This window comes from Sinohyriopsis cumingii, chromosome 6 (assembly GCF_028554795.1).
Source record: "Sinohyriopsis cumingii isolate HCF-2022 chromosome 6, ASM2855479v2, whole genome shotgun sequence".
In the NCBI taxonomy this organism is placed as follows: domain Eukaryota; kingdom Metazoa; phylum Mollusca; class Bivalvia; order Unionida; family Unionidae; genus Sinohyriopsis; species Sinohyriopsis cumingii.
This window is the reverse complement of record NC_142966.1, coordinates 29,519,238-29,543,713: the sequence shown is the minus strand read 5'-3', so window position 1 is coordinate 29,543,713 and position 24,476 is coordinate 29,519,238. Positions and strand designations below refer to the sequence as shown.

Below are 24,476 nucleotides of genomic sequence, written 5' to 3'. Positions count from 1 at the left end.
CTCCCGTCTCCATCTAAGAGACTCGGGACTTAACTGAACCGGAAGTTTTATCCCCCAAAAGGCTTCCTGTGAAAACACAAGGACGGTACAATATTCTCGTTAGCCCACTTACCTCACACTACCCCCAGCCTATAATCAGATAACGGCTATTAAATATCTTCGGTCACGCATTCATTCATATCGAAATAGGGGTCCCCGACTAGCCGAGTTCTCTAAATCGATCCCCGTTACGGATCACTGCCATCGCACCTCTGTCTGTGTGGGTTCAAGTCTAGGATTCGGAAAATGTGGGTATGTGAGAAAGAGTGCCAGTAGCTTCTCGTCACAGGAATCAGTTGCATTTCTTTACATTACAACTCATACAAAGTACACAAATATTCAGATAACCATGTTCTGATATATCCATATTAACTAATCTTACACACTTCGACCATTTTCCGAATTCACAATTCAAGCATGTGTAAATTCTTACATATCACATTAATAAATGCACTAGTTTACTGCGAATTAACCTAATAGCGAGTTACTAAATTAATTCTGACCACAAGCTAACAATCTACATAACTCTATATAATACTCAAGCTTATTTCTCAAATACGCATGTATATTAAACACTACAAAGGTAATTCTACGTATCAAACGATCCTGTTAATTATGTATACATGCTGCACATAACTACAATTACAATACCATAATAATCTTCAAAAATTTAGCAAATAGCCTACTGACATTTGCGAATCATTGTCTTTCCTTAGAATCTCCTCTCTACGTTTTACCGCCAAATGACGAGTGGCTTTCTCGGAGTAATCGTATATTACTCAGCAAACTTCCTAGGCCAGACTAAATATTCGCTTGCTAGTTAGAAGTTGTAATTCGGATCGAACTTGCAAACACACTCTCTATCTCGTTTCCGATTGGTTGTCGCTTTGACCCAATGCAACCAAATTTATCGGACAATGTCATTCTTGCTGTCTGTCCACGTGGGGACGAATTTAGAACACATCCCGCTCCATCGCGGGTTCCTCCGCTCTTAGGACTAAGCTGTAAGACATAGGTGGAAATTCGATCGATCTAACACCCGTGCCGATTCAAGATGTCGGTCTTCTATCTGGTCATGGTAACCTTGCGTCAGAGATTAACTCTAGCCTACGGCAATGTTTAGACACCAAACCATAGCTTCTAATAATACCTTAGTTTATACATGACTTACTAATTGGGGTTGAGCAAACGTCACACACACACACACAAACATACACACAAATACACGCACGCATACACAAAGATACATATATATACATATATATATATATTTATATATATATATATATATATATATATATATATATATATATATATATATATATATATATATATATATATGAGTCATTCGTATTTCTAGATTGTTTCAATTACGTTCGCATGACAGCTTATGTTCAGTAACATCAGCATATATTTTCTTTTTACAATCTTATCACTCGGCTCTCATGATGACCCACACGCACGATCCCGACTCGCCACCCAAGTCTTTTGACGCCTAGGTTGCCTCATGCGTTTACATATAGAACTTGCATATTATGCCGAAATTTGAAATACTCGATGCTATTTATTCAGCTCGACGAGCATTTATTTCAATTTGCATTTTATGTCGTCTACTTTATTTACTAGGGACTCCGGGTGGCCTAGTGGTCAAAAACACACTCCTTTACCAATCTCTGCCATCTTACGTATTTCTGCGTAGTTTCTAGTCTCGGGCTCGGCCAGTGTGGGTCTCTGAGAAAACACCCACTAGCTTCCCATGAGTCGTTGTTTCTTACCGGTGTTGTTCCTGGTTCTTCCTCCATCAGATATAGAGGCCACCGTGTATAGCCTATATTGCGCTGAGAAATGGCGTTAACCCTCCCCCCGCCAAAAAGCAAAAGAAAAGCAACAAAGAACAACCAAGTAAAAGGTAAATTGTACTTGTATATACTTCCCTTGCTTGAGTGCTGTGCTGAGCTTTTTCATCTTGTTCTGGGGAAGCCGGCAAGACATACCATTCAAAAACAGAAACCCAATGGTTCATTCTTGGCATATACTTTCACTATTTCAACAATAATAATTGTGAAAGGGGAGAAGATATCTATTGGATTGATTTCGTCAATAGAAAACAATGATACAGCTGTAGTATGCAATTTCACTCGCGTCCTCACCCGTCTTCCCTTTGTAACAGTATTATTATTGTTTATTATTGTGTTTGACAGTTACTTTATGGTAAAATACACGCAGTCTATTGCGTGTCAAATACAAAGTATCAGAGTTTTTGAGTATGTGACATGTGGTCAAATATAAGTTAAAAATTTGGTACCACAGTTTAAATGTGTAAATTGAATTAAAATGCATTCCATTATTTGACACTTAAGACTTTTTCCATAAAAAATATTTGCATTTTCCTCTTGTAGTAATGTACATGCGTAGAAAATATATATCTGCATGCAAACTATTTTGGCACACCAGGATCTCAGATACTTGTCCCTCTAGTAAGAAACTAATATATGTTGACACCAATGGTGTCGGCGAATTCCAACTTTTCGAAAGGCTAATGACTCTGACCCTACACCCCAACAGAAATGTACAAAAATAAAAAGTAGGGTGCGAATGGTCAGGGGTATTAGGCGCCGTAGCGGACAAAAGCTGGTCTAATGTGAAAGTTGAAGTTGAAGTTGAAATTTCGATGTCGTAGGTCGTAAAATCCAATATCACGTGTTGGATCAAATTGCATGTCCTTTAAATTCCATTTTTTAGATCGAGGTGTGAGATTTTATATGTTGAATTATACAGTGGTGGTTTAAAGTTCTATTTCCTATGTTGACGTTTTACAGTATATATTTTGAATAAAACAGCAGTTTTTGAAATTTCAATATCATATGTCGAGAATGCCTAATTCACACGTTGAATGTAACTGTTTGTGATGAAAGTTCTATTTCATATGGCGAATATTTAGATTTCATCTGTTGAAGTTTCACACTAACGGGAAGCAGCCGTTTTGTTTTTAAAAAAACGCAGTCCGTTCACGAGAGCGACGTCTAGCTCATAAATTCATGGTAATTATCGACCTGTGACTGGAAACTTTCAAACTGTAAATGTACGAAATGTAATGGCGCCTAATAATTGAATACACGAATGATGTATCATGATAATCGATATTATTTTGAATTGTTAAGCTGACATTGTGAAATGTTACTTTTAACACCAACAACTCATAATGCACCATATAAAAATAGCAATTCTGACAAGCACAATAAAATGTCCAACCACCGCTGTGTAATTCAACAGATACAATTTAAAAACTCAACATACGAAATGGAACTTTGAGCACAATCGATGTGATTTAACAAGTTGAATTGAAACTCCTGACATATGACATTACAATTTCAACAACCGCCGTGTATTTCAGAAGACACAATCTAAAAACTCGACATTGGATATCAAATTTTCAACCAGCGCTGTGTAATTCAACAGATGAAATCTAAATACTCAACATATGAAATGGAACTTTCAACATAAATTATTTGAATCAATACTTAAATTAGGAATTCTCGACGTATGACATTGATATGTCAACCATCACCGTGTAATTCAAACCACACAATATAAAATCTCGACAAAGAAAATGGAACTTTAAGGACAAGCATTTTTGAAACAACACGTTAAAGTGGAATACTGGACATATGACATTAAAATTTCAACGGCAACGTTCTGATTGGACAAGCGTTTGTCCGCTATGGCGCCTGATACAGGGGAAATTGTGATTACTTAACCCTCAATCACAATCAAGATATACATCATGTATGAAACACAACAATCAGTCAGACAGAAATCAAGTACACTATACATTAAATATACGCCCAGTGATTTATATCCGGGGACATATCTTGGAAAGTAATGAAATCTTCACCCTGTACTATATATGCACTTAGAGGGCAAGAACATATAACTTTATGCATGCAACTCACGTTGATCTCTGGATCAATCCGTACTCTTAGGGATTTATACCCTGGGTTATAAATCATAAATTATACTCTTTTGAGATCACATTACTATATATATATATATATATATATATATATATATTATACATGGAACTGAACTTGCCTTGCGATTCATCTTTTCTCCTAATCGACTAAACACTTGGGGCATGATGGGACTAAGCCCTTGAAGCCAAGTGTGCAGAATATTAAGATCAAAAGTACAAATGAATGAGACTTGAAATGACGAATGTACGCACCCAACTCAATAGTGATCTTTGGACTGCCTGTCCACTCATGTGCCTATCAAATAAGTTCGGATTTTGCGGTTGAGATCAAAGCGCTGATGTGTGGTTTAGTCACATCTATTACAACTATTTCTTGCACACGTTTGGTAATAAATTGCATATACACAGTTCAGATATTTAACATCCGAAACTAAAATCTAGTGCAGGAGCCATTTTCTCCACTTTCTGGAAATTTTAAGTTATAATTTCAAATAGAAGCAATGATTGTAAGACATTACACCGGTGTGTGAACAAATGGATCTGCCTTTTGTACTTTAAAATTATATTGGACAGCTCCATCTTTAATTTTGAATCTCTAAGATAAATCTAAACCTTAATATGCGAAGAGAGAGAGAGAGAGAGAGAGAGAGAGAGAGAGAGAGAGACTTGTTCTGAGGTATGATAAAGGCATATAGATCCCTTTACTTCTTACAAATAAGCACATATTCATAAAGTCGATGTGAATGCACATGATAAATAAGTACATGTTCACATAAGGCAGCAGAAGTGTGATGCCTTTGCGTTAGACACCTGACATTTTTTGCATTTCATTTCGATCCAAAAAAATCCCAATACATGACATTGATAAACTCTCTGATAATATAGGCACGATCTATGTGTCACATATATCCTGTCAAAGAAGAGAAGTTATTTTATTCGGTCAGATATGAATGTCCAGCACGAGCATCTTGACGTGCATATAATACTAATTGTTCATCGCCACAACAGGGTTTAAGTAGTATTACATTTATTACTCTCATTGATCGTAAATGTTTTACGGGACAGTATAGGTCTCTCCATGTTTCTAACGGTATATGATGGTTAGTAATGCTCAATCAGGTTTATCTGCAACCAGTATACTATTATAGGATCATTTATTTATGTCTATGGAAATGTGAAAACAACAATGTATCATTATAGTGTATAACTGTACATTAAAATCGGTAGCGTGCGGTATTGATTTCTCATGGACGTCAACGCTGCATCATAACACGAGTATTTTCTTAACAGATGTCTGCTGATGAGACCTATTTGTCATCTACTTCACGGCCTAAGTGTAGTTTAATGAACCCACACAGTAGTTTACTGCATTTGAATTTAATTTTACATGATTGGTCTGGGGATCAGTATGGAAGTTTAACCCGTATTTCCAAACCATACCCCTAACATTTCCGATTCGTGCAACTTACCTAGATCTCGTTTTACCACATGAAATAAAAAATATTAATCAGGGCTCAGGAACGAGTTTGCTGGAGAAAGGTCTCGTCCCTGACACCACTTTACTCAGAAGAATTAAGGAGTCTGAAACAAACGCATCAGACTTCATTATTACGACCTAAGCGAAAAGGACCTTCCTGAGCCGGACAGCCTAACCCTGTTACTACGCCTTAAATACCCACCCTAGTGATTTCTACCAAATCATCGGCAGTTGCAGGTCCAGAAGTAGACCATAGCCGTGGCAAAGGGATAAGGCATATAAAGCTCATTACTTCTCGTTCCTAATTTTAAAAAACAAACAAACACCCAACGGTTCTTTTCCGGGCCACCTACTTCGTTCGAAAAGAGATAGTATTTCAATTGCCAAAATCAATTAAAACTCAATATCCCCTTTTTCCCCCATGACGTAAGCGTGTGAGCGGATGAATGATGGTCCTTATTCTAGAAATTAAAAACCAAGAGACACTTACGCTTTTCTTTCTGGTCTATTCTGGTACAAATTTACAATCCAATTCATAACACAAAACTTTAAAAGGTTCAAGACTTCTTCTGTGTCTCTGTTGACTCCCTCCTATTTTGAATTCCTTCACTTTCACAATTTGTTCCTCTTCCTCACTTTTTTCTCGTCTTCTAATCTTTTCATTCTTCTCTTTCTGGACCTGTCGGGATTCTTCCTTTTCTTCCTGTTCGGAAACCCTCTCTTCCTCCTGTTGTTTCTTAGGGCAGTCTGAAGACGAATGTCCTTCTCTTGACAATAACATCTATCTTGACTGTTGTCTCATTTGACACATGTCTTGCTCTTTTGACTGTCTGGACATTTTTAAGACCAAAGCCCTTTCTTCTGACAGATATTGCAATTATCTTGACTTTTATCTCAAAAGGAAAGAGGGAGAGAGAAAGTAATCCGTCGGCTTGTCTGAAGAAAACCTTCGTATGACACATCGCAAAGCTCTGATCAAAATTTCGATCTATGTTGGCTCTTCCTTCGTTCTGGTAGGCTTGAAGTGAGATGAATACTTGGAGGGAAGACATCGACCTTTATACACATACACTGGTCACACATGGATATAAAGAGACCCATGATGTTTCAAATGTAGTCATTTGACTCTTTACACTGAAGATGAAACGAATCTCATCATTTCTTGGAGAAAGGAAAAGAAAGCAAGAGACCTAAACGTGATTTATCGCCTCGCACAGTAGCTAAAGTGTTGGCTCAGATTCATGCCAGCGATTTTGAAGATGACATTAGTGAGCCAGAATCCAGAACCAGAGAGTCTACACCAAGCCACTGTCCATCTCCACTTAACCCTGAAAAGAGCTAACACTTTCGCTCCTCTAGAAAATTTAGAACCACAACCTACACGTACAAGGTGAAGTTTCAAGAATTCATGTCCGACGTTCCACTGAAGAATGCAAAAGAGTTCATCACCGATGTGTGGGATTCGTTGTTAACCGCACTTAAACATAAATGTCAAGCCAAAGAAGACCATAGCTTGAGACTTTCCCTGTATAACTACATTCTGAAGTCCCCGTTTGGATCGACTTTAGCAGCCTATCCGAACTGACACCTTTCAAAGTCATCGACAATATTTAACACGTACAGCAATCCAAAGACAATTTTCACATCACCATTGGAAAAGCGACACTGTTTATGACCAACGATTCTCTTCCCAAGTTGACCGGACGCAAAAAGGTGTCATTGGTAGAGGACCATCTCAGCATCAAGCTTAGTCTCGACCAAATTTATAACTCTCAAGACCAGATGTGTTTATCCAGGGCTATTGTACAGGGACGAACGTATGCCGACAAGAACAACACGGTAAAATGGAAGAGAGCCTGGAAAAACTATTCAACGATTGGACTGAACCAAACAACGAAGAGAAGCAGATCTCCTCTTACATCAAGTGGGAATATCCAAAGTCACCGCTTTTGGCATTCCTGAGATGCATAATTTGAAAGACGTCTTAGCTCCACGCTGCACCTTGAAAGTACACCCTCAAAAAGTGCGCGGACCTCTGTTATTTCGTGGCTAAGATTTTAAAGACGGAAAATACATTCACGTCTGTCATCACGATAAACATTACTATGAAGTTTACCAGTATCACTGACTTAGTGGGATACATATATTTTTTGTGAGAAATGTAACTATGGCGCTAACAATCAAGAGCAACAGAAGCATCGTGGATCAAAATGCTCAGGTTGTTTGGCCTCTAAACCCTGTATTGACGAAGGATAACGAGTACATTGCCTAGCTTGTCAGCGCACATTTGTCAGTCCTACTTCTTACCAACAACATTTTAAAACGCCAGATCTACAGAAGAATAGTGCCTGCCAACTGCCGAGATTGTGCCCTACTTGTGCACTAGGCATTCGTACCAACAGTGCCATGTTAGACGCAGGATATGAACTATGTCATATTTGTGGCCAAATCGTGGACTTGGGACACGAATGCTACATTCAAAAATAACATTCGAAATATCAAAAGGAAGATGACCAGAAGAAATGCTATTTCATTGTTTCGATTTCGATTGCATGCCAGAGACTGGTGTTCACATTCCCAATTTCAGCGTGGCTCACCAAGCATGCGAGACGTGCATCGAGGAACCGATAGTTAATCATTGTTCTCACTGAAGAAAGATTCCTGGAAGACGTGAGAAAATCGTTCGGGGACCTAACACACTGGCCGATTTCGCCCAATGGATCTTATACGCCATTAACGATACATGGAGCCAAGCGGACAATGAACATTACGGAGAGTGTCATTGCCGTGCCACGGCGATGGCTCACACTTTCATGGGGTATGATGGGTAGTTTCTTCTCAGATGCTATACGGAAAAAAGCATCGAACGTCCTAAAGTCACTTTCAGCGGAGTCAAAATCATTTCCATGCAAGTAGGACAAGTGCAGTTTAAAGACTCGATGCGTTTCTTGGCCATGCCTTTGAGCCGAATGACTATAACCTTTGGAATGGCAGAAATGGCCAAAGGCTTTTATCCGCACTTTTTCACTACCGAAGCCAACCAAGACGCTATTCTACCCCATTCAGCTGAGGCTCACTACTACAACCCCGACAACATGCGTACCAAACAACGAGAAGTTTTCTACGATCGGTACCACTCTCACGCCTCAAGCCCCTTCAACTTTTACGAAGAAATATTAAAGTATTTTGGTTCTGACGTGGACATTTTACGGCGCAGCTGTGGACAAGTTTGAGAACTGTTCATTAAGCATGGAGGGATCGATCATTTGAAAGAAGCTTTCATCATTGCCAAAGTGTGTTCCTTAGTGTCCCGCCAATGATTCATGACCGAAAACTACCAGGCTGTCAGCAGCCCTCAAACGAAGTACTTTGTCAAACGTCAATACTCGGTCAAAGCCCTCTTGGCATCCGTTGGTCTACGACAGACGATGGCATAGCTCCAAAGTACGCTTTTGCTTATCCTTCTTTTTAGCTCTCTTTTCAGCTTGCTTTATTCTTCTCTTTTCCTCTGCGTTTTGAACTCCCTGCCTGACAGCTAGACGGCAGCTGGAACGGTTATTTGCACAGCTCTCCCAGTCATTGACATTGATGTTTGCTGTCTTCATATCCTTCTTGCAAACATCTTTGTAGCGCAGATGTGGTCGTCCAGTTGGTCATGCACCTTCTGCTAACTCCCCATATAACAGGTCCTTGGGAATGCGACCTGGGTCCATTCTCTTGACATGGCCAAGCCAGCGAAGGCGCCTCTCGCTGAGTATGGAGAACATGCTGTTCATGTTGGCGCGTTCTAGAACCTCTGTGTTGGGTACTTTGTCCTGCCACTGGATGTGCAGAATGCGCCGCAGATATATCAGGTGGAAGCTGTTGAATTTCCTCTCGTGTCTTGCATAGGTGGTCCATGTTTCGCTGCTGCAGAGAAGTGAGCTGAGCACGCACGCTTGGTAGACACGCAGTTTGGTCTTCTCTGTGAGGTTGGGGTTGTTCCAGACCCTCTGGTTAAGTCTGGCCATCACTGCTGCTGCCTTGGCAATCCTGCCGCCCACCTCAGAATCAACGGAGAGTGAGCTGGAGATGTTAGACCCGAGGTATGTGAAGTTCTCGACAACTTCCAAATTGTACCCATCGATGGAGACAGAGGGAGGGGAGTCTGTGTCCTGTGCCATGACATTCCTTTTCTTCAAACTGATGGTCAGTCCAAATTCCTTACATGCATGGGAGAGGCAGCATACCAGCTGCTGAAGTCCATCTTCCGTGTATGATGTCAAGGCTGCATCGTCGGCAAAGAGCAATTCACGGATGAGTACCTCTGTGACTTTAGTCTTAGCACGGAGACGGGCGATGTTGAACAGCTTGCCGTCAGCCCTGGTATGGATGTACACTCCCTCGCTGCAGTCCTTGAATGCGTACTGGCGAAACATGGAGAAGAAGATGGCAAAGAGCGTCGGTGCAAGGACACAGCCTTGTTTGACTCCGCTAATGACTGGGAATGCTTCAGATGTTGCGCCATTGAAGCACACTGTGCTGTGCATGTTCTCGTGGAACGACATAATGACAGCAAGCAGACGTGGGGGGCAGCCGATCTTCTGCAGGAGTCTGAAGAGTCCACTCCGACTAACCATGTCAAACGCCTTTGTCAGGTCTATGAAGGCAATGTAGAGTGGCATCCGCTGCTCGCGACACTTCTCCTGCAGCTGACGTAGTGAGAAGATCATGTCTACAGTTGACCTGCCGGCTCGAAATCCACACTGGGATTCTGGGTAGACGCGAGAGGCTAGGATCTGCAAACGCGCCAAGGCAACACGGGTGAAGGCCTTTCCGACGATGCTGAGGAGGGAGATGCCCCGATAGTTGTTGCAGTCTCTACGGTCTCCTTTGTTTTTGTACAAAGTGACGATGTTGGCGTCACGCATGTCCTGTGGGATGTATCCCTGTTCTCAGCAAAGGCAGAGGAGTGTGTGTAAGGGCTTTAGCAGTGCTGGTTTTCCGCTCTTGAGGACCTCAGGCGGAATGCCGTCGCTTCCAGAAGCCTTCCCACAGGCAAGGCAATCGATGACTTTTCCGAGCTCTTCCAGGGTGGGCTGTGTGTCTAGCTCCTCCATGACAGGCAGGTCTGGAATGGCGTCCAGGGCAGTTCCAGTGACATTGTTTTGGGTTGCATATAGCTCGAGATAGTGCTCAACCCATCGCTGCAGTTGTTTCCCCTGGTCTTTGATGACTCCGCCCGTCTTGGACTTGAGGGGGGCGGTCTTGTAGCTGGGGGGCTGTCGCCTTTTTGATACCCTCATACATTCCTCCTGCATCCCCTGTGTCAGCAGCTGTCTGTATACTGTTGCAAAGGTTCAGCCAGTAGGTGTTGGCACAGCGGCGGGCGGTCTTCTGGGCGTTATTCCTTGCAATCCTGAGGGCTTGTAGTGTTCTGGGCCTAGGTGCAGCCTTGTATGCCAGGAGGGCTTTCCTCTTTGCCTCAGTCAGGGGCTCCATCTCCTCCCAGTTTGCCTCATACCAGTCGACATTCTTTCGCTCCCTCTTCCCGTAAGCTGTGATGGCTGAATTGTACACAGAGTCACGGATATGGGACCACTTGGAATCAGTGGTGTCATCAGGTGTCACTTTGGTGAGGGCTTCCTTCAGTTTGCTGATGAACTGCTGTGTTTTCTCTGGGTTGCTTGCACAGCAGGTGTTGATACGTTGGTGACCCTTCTTCTTGGCGTGGCGCAGCTTCTTGGGTAATATTCGCACCTTGCTGGCCACGAGGGAATGGTCCGTGTCACAATCGGCACTGTGGTAGCTGCGGGTATGGAGGACACTGGCCAGTTCTGCACGCCTGGTGATGACGAGGTCTAGCTGGTGCCACTGGCGTGAACGTGGGTGTCTCCACGACACCTGGTGGATCTCCTTGCATTTGAAGAAAGTGTTGGTCACACATAGGCTGTGGGAGCAGCACATCTCCAGCAGTCGCTGACATTCTCGTTGATCTTGCCCCTTCCGTAAAAGCCGAGACAGGTGGACCAGGCCTCATGGTCAGCTCCCACTCTAGCATTGAAGTCTCCTAGTAAGTAAAGGCTTTCATTGTTGGGGATACTGGATATTGCCTGATCCAGAGCCTCATAAAACTTGTCTTTCTCCTCGTAGGTGGAGTAGAGGGTTGGGGTGTACACACTGAAGATGTTGACCGGGCCTAAGGATGTTGACAGCCGGAAGGCAAGGATTCTCTCAGTACCTGATGATGGAGGGTCAACGAAGGCGATTAGCGTATTCTTGACGGCAAAGGCTACACCATGCTGCCTAGGTTCATCCAAGGGCTTCCCCTACCAAAAGAATGTGTAATTGGCTTCCCTGATGGTGCCGCTGTCAGCCAGCCGGGTCTCCTGGAGGCAGGCAATGTCGATGTTCAGTCGGGAGTGTTCTCTGTCAATGACGGCAGTCTTCCGTGCATCGTCGATCTGCTGTAGGTCAGTGGTCAATCCAGGACACATGGTCCTGATGTTCCAGGTTGCAAAACGAAGAGTTGGAGTCTTTTTATTTCTTCTTTTAGTCTTTCCTGGTGCAGAGTTTTGTGGCCCACTTATCGAGATGGTTCTCTAAGCTCCACGCACCCAGTGAAGCAGGCAGGCCATGGCGGGCAGCACTTTACTGACTGGGGGCTGCCCAGCTTGAGGCGGGCGGTAGCTGTCCAGTGAGACCTGATGACCTCTCCCACCGTCAGAAGTAACCCCTGGCACCAAGCTCTACGCCAATCGAGCTTTGACTTAAAACCGGTAGACTGCTACTTCTCGTGTTGTGCCAACGCCGTACGACGACGCTGGAGTGTCCTCTCCAGTGGAGCTATGAAGCCTGGGCAGGGTGGTATGGAGAATCAGATGTTGCCTATGCAGCAGATGCCCCCTCTCCACGCAGCTGGTGTGCCCAAGGGAACGACGAATGCCGATACAGCTTGGCACCAACGGCGTCGCAGGAGTTGCCGGAATGACGTTGAAGTCTATGTCATACCGCCTTAGGGACTCCATCTCCGGATTTTCTGTCGGGGTTTACTTCCTTAGCCTTTCCCATGAGTGGGTATAGCCACAAGGCAGCAGAGGTTTGGAATTGGAGTTTTCCTTCTCCTAGATGAGCTACCATCCAAGGTTTACGAGTCCCATCTACCCTAAGCAACTGGTTTTAAGGCGCCAGTGGGCCGCCTTCACGACTTCTCCTGTTAGTAGAAAACATGGTCTGCCGGGCTTCAAATCTAAGCCACTCGCGAAGGCCAGGAGCTGGATTTTAGTTGAGAGAGGCAGTAAGAGACGCAGGCCGTATGGGGCATTTTGGAGGATTGGGGCGCTTGTCTCCCACTCCCACCCCGGGCAATGTCAACCTTAGACCACAAAGCCCTACGCTGGCTAAATTACATGTGCGACAAGGAAGACAAATGGACCCATTATGCCAGAAACGGAGGAGGCGAAAAGACCATCGGAACGCATTCGGTGGCAGGTTGGACTTAGAAAATACCAAGATCGTGTACAAGTTTAACGGTTGGTTTTTTTATGGTAGCCCCATCTAATACCCTCAGCGTGACACTAAAAATCGGTTTTTGCAACGTACCATGGATGACTTGAACCAGGCCACTAGTCAGCAGCGCCTAAAGTTAAAACAGCAACGATACCAAGTGGTGGAAATGTGGGAACACGAGTATAAGCACTGTTTGAAATCGGATCCGGAGTTTAAACGCATCGTAGAAAGTTACAAGTTGGTGGACCCACTGAACTCGCGGGACAATTTGTACGGAGAACGAACGAATGCAACATGTTTGCTGTAGCACTCCGACGAGGAGAAAGAAGAATAAATCAGTTAATTGGACGTGTGTTCGCTGTATCCTTACATGTGCAAATATTGTCACTTTTCTGCAGGGGATCCGCTATTGCTGGCGGAACACATTGGTTTGGACAACATTCGATAATTCGATGGCTTGATTAAACGTAAAGTCTTGCTTCTCACGGACTTGTACCATCTCGTTTTACCTCACCATTGCCAAGGAAAGCTGATACTTTCCTTGTGCCATTCTTGTGTTGAAACGAGCAACCGTGACCGACATTGTCATCACACCCAGGAGGAACTCACTTTGACGGGAACGTGGGTCAGCATTGAATTGTTCAATACCCTGGATCTGGGATACCATCTGTTAGAAGTGTACGAAATTTACCAGTAAAATGCCACATGGATGACCAAACTCAGAAAGTCATTTTCGCGGACTATGCTGTTGATTTTTTAAAACTGAAACAAAAAGCCAGTGCCTGTCCTTGCTCGTGTTATACTCCCGAAGACCAAGCTAAATTGAAAGAGAAATACCGGAGACAGGAATGCATCACTTTAGACAACATCGAGAAAAAACGAAGGAAGGCAATCGTTTGCTAAAGTAATGTTGAATTGCTTGTGGGGTAAAATAGCACAATGGCCGTGTTTAACCATGACAGAGTATTTGTCCGATCATTTTCGCTATATCCAGCTGATTTACGACAAAATTCAAATACATGAAACACGTGGACATCCTTCGTGAGGACTTGATCCTAGCCATTTAGGAAGAAGAAATGAATTTTTTAGAAGCTGACGAATATGGAAATGTCATCATCGCGGCTTACGTGACAGCCCATGCTAAGAGCCTGGACGGGCGAGCACTCCAAAGATAAGTTTCTAAGTTTTATTAGTGGCGGACCTAAAACCACTGAGAACTCCAAGTTCACACCATACCATCTTCCTGTATTCATGCCTGACTATTGTACTTGTGCCAATCGGTTGGAAACGTTAGAAAATGGCCTACCGATATAGAAGGATTACCTACTTCGAATGTTTTAGCTAGAACAGGATTTGTCTACTTTGGACCTGAGACTGGATTGGAATACGAAGTACAGTGTTTTAGCTGTGGTCTGCGAATGGATCGATGTATCTATAACAATTCAGCTAATCTGGAACATACTCGATGATCTCTGCACATTCTATGGCCTTTCCATCCATCACACTGCGGTAGATTTATGAGAGTACCGTATAGAAGGTAGTACCGTTGTCCAGGAAGAAAAAAAGGAACACTTCCATAACTAGACATAAAAAGGGAAAGATTTACAAGCTGGAGACTTCTTTCCAGCTATTATAAAAAGGGAAAATATCCAGGACCTATAATTCAATGATACTACCATTGCCAAGCGAGAACGATGAATACTTTTAAAAAGCAAGTATCAGGAGAGAGAAAAATCGAGTGCGATGCCTTGAGATTATAGGGATGCTGTACGCCGTGATTCAGTACCACATCCTGGGAATTTTGTTATGACTATTACTACCATACCTACCATGGAACGTGATGCTGTGCATGTCAAACCCGATGGATGCAAAAGCTATGCCACTCGATATCGTGCACCTTTTCATTTTATTGCTATTTATGGTGGTTGTCATCCTCCACGTGAAACCATGCGACTACCACCCTAAGTATGTCATCCAACCTTGAGCAAACTGCTGCGGATTTCATCGTACCCTGATCGATACGAACCTCTCAAAGACTAATATTCGTTCCCTGTAATTTTACCTGAATACTGCGATTTTGAAAGTCAATTCCAAACCTTTCGTGGAAAATGGTCCTAGTATCTGGGAGGACATATCCCTGAAGGATTAGCCAGACCCGCATTTATCTACTTGGGCGAAGGGGATAAAGTCAAGTGGGAGCAAATATTCGGATTACCTGGAACATGCTCGATGGTCTCCGGATCGTCACTACCTACCTTTAGTAGGATGACCTTATTAATCCCTGGATGGATACTTCACAAGATAATAGTCGTGGTTTGCCTGTGGAGTTGAGAGAATGCATTTACCGAGATTGTTCAAAATACAAGTTCAACGCAAAGTAAAATTGCATCCGTTACGTCGCCAATGTTGAAACCACTGGTTCCTGAATTTTGCAAGAGGAATAATTCATTTTAAAGCTTTCCATCAGGCAGACATTATTGAACTGGACGAGGACCAGACGACTTTGGTGGTTACTCATCCTACTAATTACAATGTGGCAATACTACATCGAATTCCAATGGAAGAGTTAAAGGATTAACAACATTTTTTACCCTATCCAATATTGCCTGTAGAAGAAAAATCTGTGCAGTGTGTGACGTGTGAACTAGTGACTAAACAATTTGAATAATACGACGTAGTACGATCAGTTTTGTGACAAAGGTACACTTATTACTTCAAACAGAAAACGGTATTAAACAGGATTATCATGCCGCAACCTTTATCTCTCGTGATACAACGATTGCCCCTGGAAGTGTGTGAGTTAGTGACTTGCTCTCTGGGATTTGGTTTACTATCCGATTACTTGTGGGCTTTATACGATCTATTCAGTGATGTACCACACCCGAACATGAAAGTGGTACCTTTAAATGCACACGAGCGACTCATTCTGTTACAAGCCTTGCGCTTTCATCTGGATACATCTTTACCTCTCAGTGAAAGAAAGATTTGTCAACCGTTAGCCACTGAGGATGTTTACGAAGATGTGTGTGTAGCTTGTGACTTACAAACTAATTGTACAGATGTACTTGACTGGAAAAGTTGGGGTTTCGAAGCCAGGACAAAAGAAGTTAAAAATTATGCCCAAGAGCTTTGATCCTAAATTCTAACATACAGCGAAAGAAGTAACGTTTAATCCAGTTAGTGACAGTGTCAGAAGAAGAACCCATCACCGAGGAAAACCGTTCCCTTCAGGACAGGACGGTCACCGACATGGACGTTACCGAAAGACCAATCCGAGAGGATACTTGTATAACTGTACCAAATGTAGAGACTCTATAACAAGAGTATACACTGTCCCTAGGAAGCCACACCATCGTCAAAACAAATGTTGTGCATAGACTTGTTTATGTTCCACTTTCATTGTTTTGATGTGTATTTTAATGATGTACTTATCCATTTGACGTTTATGTATTTTTGTTTTTCGTGTTCTTCCATTTACAAAAAAGTCTAAACTTGTCCTGAAAAAAGTATACAAACTCTTGTCTTCTCTGTCTTTGTGTCAAAAGTGATATTCCTTGCACTATGGCTATCTCTGCTGTCTCTGCTCCTTCATCCTCCACTTTAAATGTCATCTATGAAAGATCATGCTAGATGGGAGGCATCATATATTCGCCATCCCTTTAAGTTGTTAATTGCCAGACCCAGCGGTTCTGGCACAACATATTTTGTCCAACGTTTGATCTAACATAAACATCATTTGAACGATCGTCCACCTCAACTGATCGTGTGGTGTTACACAGAGTGGTTATCGACGAACAGTCTCTTGCCAGAAAGCCTAGGCGATTCAATCGTGTTGGTGGAAGGCATTCCTGGCAAAGACGACGGGATCGTTTCTGACCCAAGTCAAACCCATCTAGTCATCTTCGACGATATGTTAGGAGAAGACAAAGAAGAAATTAAACTGTGGTTTACGCAAAGGGCATCATCGTAATGCCAGTGGCCTTTACATCACTCAGAATGTGTTTCAACAAAGTAAAGCCTATCGCACCATCAGTCTCAATGCTCATTACGTAGACTTGTTTAAAAGCCCTCGATATAAATCGCAGTTGGAAGTCTTAGCCAAAAAGTGAGGAACGCCTTGGCTAATTCAGGCGTACGACGATGTCACTCAAACTCCACACGCGTATTTACTCGTGGATATAAAAACGAACCCTCTAATTACTGGCAATTTTGTACCCATCTGTTTCACCAATGGTGCCAATACAGAGGGTCTGTGTATATGTCCCCTTCGTCGACTTAACAACAACAACAACAACAAAGAATCTATAAAATCCTTGGATACTTCGGGCCTGTCTTATAAAGCGTCAACATGACGTCCATTCCGTCTCATCTTCCCGTCGAATTGATTCGTGCTTTGTACGGTATTAGTCGCAAAAAATCCACTAATACGTGCTCGTGTCTTAGAAGCCAGTTTCAAAGAAGTCTTACGATGGTTTATGGTGACAGCACGTCAATTACTGCAAGGCATCATTCACATTCCCCATCAAACCAAACGCTTTGTGACAGAAACAATGTAGCCTCGACACAACTGGCCGATTCTTGAATCGACACTCAAACCAAAAAGCAAATCATTTTGAAACCGGAAGGTAGCGGTTCGCTAGAAGTTGTCATCAATCGCTCCCTCTTGAAATGGCATCCCATTGCCTCTAAAGTCCTCCCCAAGAAAAAAACCACTCCCCGACGCATCTAGAAGAAGAAAGAGATCAAGGTGACCAAGTTACATCCGCAGAAAAACAAAATTCCTCAGAAAATGAAAAAGAAAGCCCCCATAAATCACCTTCTTCCCACAAGACATCCCCAAGCGTCTCCGGTAGCCTCAGGTTCTTCCATTTCTACGTTGCTAATGATGCCTGCCAAACCCAATTTGACAGCCTTTCTTCCTAATTTGATGAAACAGTGGAAACCTGCGTCATCAATAAATTATTGCATTCTTTAGCTGCAGTGGCAGCTACTCACAAAGAACTTGCCCTCTAAAATCAAAGCCCAAAAGAGATCGGACTTGTTACAGAGTTTACAACATTTATCCAAGCAAGAACTGCCCCGATTTAGTCCGTTGCGATCCCCTTCACGACGTTGTGATATCTGTCATGAAGTTAATATGACATAAAAACAATCAGTGGCAACGCACTTCAGTAGAAAAAGACTTAAAGCAAATGATGGGGATCAGTGATTTTGTGCTCCCGAATGCCCAAAGATGCCCCTGAAAAAAGTGCAGACCATTATCACCATTGGCGGTCTCCTGTCTAAAAAGGACAAGGAAAAAGAAAATACAGTCTCGTCATCCCAAGAAAAACACAAACGCTTAGCCAAGCATCGACGTCTCCCCCAGAAAAGATCTTATTGTCCCAAAAAAAGGAGACGCCATCAAAGGGGAGGATTTTTTGGCCCTAGAGAACATATGTTTGAAAACAAAATGATTAAAAAATTACAACCCAAAAAATAAGATAAAAGGACCCTTGTCTTTTCATAGACTTAAGCATATTTTAGTGTGTGCGTATGTGTGTGTGTATGTATGTATATATATATATATATATATATATATATATATATATATATATATATATATATATATATATATATATATATATATATATATATATATATATATATATATATATATATATATATATATATATATGTGTGTGTGTGTGTGTGTGTGTGTGCAATCTCCTGAACGCCCAAAGGTGTCCCCTCAAAGAAGTGCACACCGTCACCATCGTCATTCTTCTGCCCGAAATGGAAAAGGAAAAAGGAAAGGACAGTTTCATCATAAACAAAATGCTTAGCCATGCATCGATGTCACCCCCAGAAAAGATACAGTCGTCTGAAGAAAAAGAGGAGCAACCAAAGTGAAAGATTGTTTGGCGACTACGGAAAACGAATCGTCACCTGTTTGATGAAGTGATAGTCCATTATAAAGCTAAAAGGGCCTGTGCCAGGTCATCGACAAACAAAGAAACAAGCAAACAAAGCTGCCCCCCCCCCCCAAGACATCCTTCTTCATCTCCCAATGAAAAGAAAAGGAAAAGACTTCCCGGTTAGTCATTGAGACATGTTTTCTGTCCTGTCCAGAGGTTCTCCATCCATGCAAAAAAACTCATTCTGACAGCCTCCAAAGACCTCTTTGATACCGTGAGCGAATACTGTCTGAAAACTCGCTTAGTGCCTTACCAACGATGGATGGAATACCATCGTTGGGAAAAACAATGGACTCCACATTTACATCCCAATCTTCTTTGGACCGAGATGTCTCAGTTAAAACACGAACAGGAAAAATCGCAAGGGTACGGTCAACTGTTGCAACGACTGCAACTCTTTCACCAGCAAACTGTAGACGAAATATTGTAATACCCTGATGAAACGTTCATCACCACCACCAACACTGCTCCCCAGTGACCAAGACAGACGCAGCCCCACATATTTCTCAGGAAGAAGAGGCACGAACAGTCTTTCAAGCACCGTCAGCAGCCCCCATCCCCTGAAAGATTTAAGCGTTCTTGTTGACCCCTTCCCCCACCCTTCAACGAGACAAACATAAAGCTTGTGTTACAAAAATGATATCCATTTTTCTATCGACAGAAGTCAAAACGAAAGAAGGGAAACCAGAAGTGAAAAAGAAAAGAAGACCAAAGCGATCCCGTTACCATCACCACATCCGCCACTACCCTCGACGTCTACTCCCGAGGCACATCGGACACGTAAAGACATTTCCAAACCACCATTTCGGCCCATCCAAAATAGCATAAGCGAAGAGTCGGTGACGTATTAAAAAATGGATAAGATGTTAGCCATCATTTGCTACGAGCCGTCGCATCATGGAGATTACGGAGGAGTTCAGACATTGTATCGTGCTGCAAAATCAGACTGAAAAGTGTTTACCTCGAGTGCAGCGATAGTTACATGAACAAGCCATGCACACCGTACACAAACCCATTCGACGAAACTTTTCCAGACGTCGCATCCGAGTGGAGGGCATTCATCATCAATTGCATGCAGGTTTAGCTGTTTTAACTGATGTCTCTCATTCGGTCATATACAATCTTGGTTACAAATATTTGATTTGTGTCATCGACGTCTTTTCCAAATTTGCCTGGGTCGTGCCATTGACCGCCAAATCGAGCAGTGAGTTTGTTCTAGCCTTAAAAATGGTTTAGAAACAGAGCGGTCGTCACCCTCTTCGATGGCAAACCGATAAAGGCACCAACTCTCTGAACCAAGCTTTCCACAAAGAAATAAATCAACAAGTAATTAATTTTTTCACCACCGAGAATCCAACTACCAAAACCAGCAACGTTTCAACGCACCCTGTAGGAACGCATGTGGAAATATTATAGCATCACCACTATCAAGCACATCGACGTCTTACCGCACCTTTTCAAGCTTACAGCCAATCTTACCATCGGAGCATAGGTCGAGCCCCCCCCCCCCACACACACACACACAAGTAGCGACTCACGACAACGAAGTGACCGTCTTCGAGGGTCTGTTTGGTACGTCTCCGACTATGATTGTTCATGAGAAAGGTGGAGCATTGGCGACAGGAGATTGGGTGCGCATTGGCAAAACCAAACTCAATTTCTTCAAAATTTACTTACCCAACTGGACCATCATATAGTTTTGTGTCACTGAATAGGTGCGTGGCGATGATTCTTTCCGTTTATAAATTGGAAGACATAAATGAGGAAATGTTAAAAGGAACGTTTTACTTGCCCAAGAAGACAAAGTGTACGACATCGAAATATTCTCGAAAGAAGAACCCCAAAAATGGGAAAAACGACGTGTCAGTGAAGTCAAAGTGCGTTGGAAAGCATATCGTCCCAGTTGTGATTCTTCAATCAACGCTGCGCAAATCATCGACTAGAACAAAAAGTGACAGTGATGTCCTTCAACACAGCCTCAACCACTACTACTGCAGTGACCACTCCTTCACACAGTTCTTCTCTGCACTATCTACAAAAGCTTGTGGGTTTTGGTGTAAAGGTTTTCCTAAAACGCAAATCGTCTTTTTCTGCCAGATGTTTGTGATGTATCGTGTCATCGGTGCTACCATTTCCAATTTGAGTTTACAACAAGGAGAGAAAAAATTGTGGACCACTTTATTGACCATTTGCATCGGTTACCTTCTTCCCAATCCTTCCCTGAAATGCTCATCTAACGGTCACATCGGGTGCCTTGTGTCCAACGCCAGTCATCCTCGCAACAGTCACCACCCGAACCTCAACAATCCTCTTTAAGACACTCCTCACTTCTAGTGGCCCTCGGACAGTGGAACTCTGAAAGTATTAATAACAACAACCAATGTTACTTATGTCACTGAATTGTGTATGAGTTATATCAATATGTATATGTGATCAAAAATGTACTCGGGTTTCGTTGCCGCGTACAGCGTCTCCCGAGGGTGGTATATTTTTTCGACTCTAGTTATTTAAAAATACTGAGCGAAACTCAACTATTGTTGCATATGCAAATTGCCTGCAGCGAACACTTAGGTATCTAGCTGCGCATATCTGTCACAGCTAGTATACATAAAGAGCAAATTCTCCATAAACGAATTACATTGCGACGAGTCTTGTCAGGAACTTACCTCTTTACGGGAGCAAATCTCCAGCTGTAGAGGTAATGAAATTTAAGTATTCTTTATTACTATTCGTTTTATATGACAGAATTGTTTCATACTTTAGATGTTTTAGAATTTATATTCTAAATTCTACAGAGAGTCAATACCTAGGTTATACAACGCCATATTAAAAATACTATAGTCTGGTTCGAGTTAGCTTTTTGTTGTAACTGAATAGACAAATTGAATTTAATTATACGCGCATGCATTGAACGATTAATGTAATGGGTAACGAATTCATGGGCGTGCATGCGCAACATATATCACTGCAGAAGTATTTAACTGTGTCATATGTACTACACGGTTTAGTTGTTATAATTTTAGCTGTCTTATACATGGTTTGATGTAGAGTCACATCGGGTCTGTGTTAAATGTGAAGGCTCTCGAGGGATCCTTCAACAGACTGAGAGGGGCGGACTATGCGTGGGCGCTTCTCTGACCATTGACTAGAGCGAGTGGAACGGGAGATACATCTTGGACGTCAACTGGGCGCCACGATATATATATATATATATATATATATATATATATATATATATATATATATATATATATATATATATATATATATATATATATATATATATATATATATATATATATATATATATATATATACATATTATATGTTCCATGTTGGTATTTTCACTATTGCTATCTGAGCAAATTGACATGCATTCACACCTCAATATCGTTATATGAACGATACATTCAAATTTACATGCATTCCCATTTCAATATCGTTATATGAACGATACATTCAAATTTACATGCATTCCCATATTAATATCGTTATATGAAAGCTAAATTCATAATTATATGCATTCCCATTTCAATATCGTTATATGAGCGATAGATTCATAAATTTATACATATCCCTATATCCCTTGGTATTTAATAAGACCTTGTTTATATTGGGGTGTAGATCATATACTTTTATTTTGTTGGTCGGTGTTTTGTTTGAAATTCCATTCGTTAAATTCGTGTTTGAGTTTTCTCGTTGAGTTACTTGTTGTTGATAGTTCCATGTTAGGAACTTTATAATTTTCCTTAACTTTTTTATTTATAGTGGTGTCAGATTTGTTAATATTTAATTTGCGTTTATTAAATAAACATCTTATTAACGCAGTTGCTTTGGGTGTCTTCACTAATCCAGCCCCAAGACGGCTTCATCTTGTGACACATTAACGTTATCCAGTTACAGTTCCATGGAGGTGCTTTCCAGCAACACTTTGTGATATTACACGGCCAAATTACCTCAGGCCATCCAATTAGATCACAAAGCTCATTGTTAAGTGGCTTTAGTAGAAATCATTTGCCCTACAGAAGTCCTAAATGTCCTTCCAAATGAATTTTTGTTTTGAGAGGTGGAAGTTTATTACGAACAAGTGCAATATTGAACACTCACAAACATTTTGTAGATTTAAATACCATTAAGGTAGATGAACCGAATAAACTAATTAAATAGTACACATATACGATGATCATTCCTGCAGGCTATTATTTTTGCGGTCAACATTTGGTGAGCACGATTACCACCAAGTTGAAAGGACCGTTTTGCAGAATAAAAAGTGTCACCATTGAGTACCATAAAGTGGCCCATCGCCTACTGAAATTTCCTGTTGAGGACAAAACGATAGGTTTAAGATTTTGTCCTGAATTGTATGACATGATTGGTGGGGAAGTTAAGTGGAGGATGAATATGGAGAAAAACTCGAAATAGCAGTCGCTTACGACAACTTAAGTTTTGTGACGTTGTTTAGAACCCCGCTAGAACTGAACCAAGGACTGAATTTGATTTTGTATAATCTGATGTGCTGGGGTACAACGTCGTGGGACACACCTCCGTACCGTTACTGCGTGTTATTCCTTTCAAAGCGGATTCTGTCACGACCGCTGACGAGGAAGGTGGAAACACCTAACACGTTCACTGTGAATTTTTATATCCTCCCTATTTTGTTCGTCAGTAAGTCGTATTTTGACACTGTCAACATTGCTAGGAAAGGATATCTTGGACAAAAATTTTCATTCATCAAAGGGAAGTCACGGCGAAACTTCATGTTTGAAAACGATTCTCTAACGACTTTAAGTCATGTATTCTGTGTACCGAGGATTCGCTCGCCAGCGAGGACATGGTTTAGGAAGTATATTAAAATCAACCCTTCTTTCGGTGGCTCCCGTGTTGAAATCGATGGTGACACAAGGATTGTGTTACAGCACTTGCCTTCTATTCATTGATGAGACGATACAAGTCCAGTATTTTGTTCAGTATTGGGTTTGTTGTATATTATTGGGTTGATAGGTGGAGACTGAGACATTTCTCCTGCTTTGTTACATACACCCTACAAATACAATAAAAATAAATTTACTACATTAAAAAATACTATCGTCATCAGTGCATTATTGTTCTGCATGTTTACATTGATTCTCTTTACAGTATATTCAATACGAATAACTTACAATTCCATATATTTATTAATTATCCATCTAGAGAGATAGTGGATCAACTAAACCTAAACAACAGTCAGTGTTTAGAGCAAAAGTAGGGATCAGACAGACAGACAAAGGTATGGACAGAACGATATGGTAATAATAAAATGCAGGTTGATAACCTATTAAAATGTACTAAAATACATCAACATGCATTCCCGAGAAATATGCAGAGTACATATAAAATAAACTATTACACTAACCATAATATAAATCTATTTACCTTATTATATGGGACAAAGGCCAATTTACATCTTCTTGCAAGCACAAGAATCATCAGGCGCTTTAATGCAATGCCATGACCAGCACCCTTCAGAAACTCTAATGGACTGACCACTAATATGTTGTTCATA

The 24,476-nt window shown here is 41.7% G+C and overlaps 1 protein-coding gene across 5 annotated transcripts in view; it reads left to right on the top strand.

Annotated features, from left to right (window-relative positions):
- The window catches only part of LOC149796566 (receptor-type tyrosine-protein phosphatase alpha-like), a 107,458-nt gene that overhangs the window by 5,596 nt on the left and 77,386 nt on the right, over positions 1-24,476 (top strand). The window contains exon 2 of one of the 5 annotated variants that reach the window (XM_089961262.1): positions 1,666-1,948. The exons of the other annotated variants lie outside the window; for them this stretch is intronic. The gene's annotated coding sequence lies outside the window, so the exon portion shown is untranslated. The remainder of the gene's footprint in view (positions 1-1,665; positions 1,949-24,476) is intronic. 5 annotated transcript variants of the gene reach the window in all.